This window comes from Plasmodium reichenowi, chromosome 13 (assembly GCF_001601855.1).
Source record: "Plasmodium reichenowi strain SY57 chromosome 13, whole genome shotgun sequence".
In the NCBI taxonomy this organism is placed as follows: Eukaryota; Apicomplexa; class Aconoidasida; order Haemosporida; family Plasmodiidae; genus Plasmodium; species Plasmodium reichenowi.
In genome coordinates this window covers 8,850-10,188 of record NC_033658.1, presented here as the reverse complement: position 1 = coordinate 10,188, position 1,339 = coordinate 8,850, and positions in this window count along the sequence as shown.

Sequence of the window (1,339 nt, the reverse complement as noted above, 5' to 3'; positions counted from 1 at the left end):
AAAAAAAAAAAAAAAAAAAAAAAAAAAAAGGCAATAAAAACAAAAAAAAGCAAAAACAAAAACAAAAACAAAAACAAATACAAAAACAAAAAATAATATAAAATTTATATATATATAATTTTATATTTTCATATATTATATTTTAGAATAATATTTATTTTGTTAAATATTAAAATTTTTTTAAATAATAAAAATAAAATATAATTATATACATAAATGTATAATAATTATTATCGAATTAAAAAAAATAATAATAATAATAATAATAAATAAACATGATATTATTAATTTATTTTTTAAATAATTATATTAATTGTGAATAAAATTTCAATTTTCTTTCATTATTTCCTTAATTTATTTCCATATCTCCCATATATCACCTTACTTTTAAAAAATATTTAAATATGCATTTACAACAAATGAAAATATATATGGAAAAATATAATATATTATTTTTTACATATTATTAAATATAAAATTTAAATAAGAAAGGTTTTATATTTATTTTTAATAAAATACATTTCTTTTAAGTTCTAATTAATTAATTAATTATTTATTTTTATTTATTTTTTTTTTTTGGGGGGAATTTTTGGAATTAATAAAAAATACAAAAAGAATAAAATAAATATAATAATATTTATTAAATGAATGCTCATGGAAATTGCTTAAAAAATTAAGAAACGTTTTGTTATTCTACATTTTATATGAATAAGGAAAATAATATAAGGGGAAAAAAAGAAATTTCTCATATATTTTGTAAAGGTGTTATTGCATACATATTATTTTTGTCATATATATATATAAATAATAATAATATATATATATATATATATATATAATAAATATTTATATGAAATTTCCAAGATGTAAATATACATTATGATTTATTCATCTACTTATTTATTAATATTTCCATTTATTTCTTTGGTAATATAAATTATTGATACTAATTTGGTAAAATATTTAACTTAAAAAGTATATATTATTATATATATTACCTAATAGTTCTTTAAAAAAATTATAACATAATAAATTGAGAAAAATATTAAAAAATTGTTTATATAAGTAATAGAATAAATAATATTAGGAATTTTATATTCTCTAGAAAAATATAATAAGAACATTTGAAAAAAGCATTCCTTTTATGAAGACAGTAATGAATATTTTAAATCGTAACAATATAAGAATACTGATAATTATGATGATAATGAAATTAAAAAAGTTCAAATAAAAAAAAAAAAAAAAAAAACCTTAAAATTAAAATTATAATGGGAACTAAGAAGAAATTGGGGAATTAAAAGAATAATAGTAAAATTTAAAAAAATATTGAAATTACCTA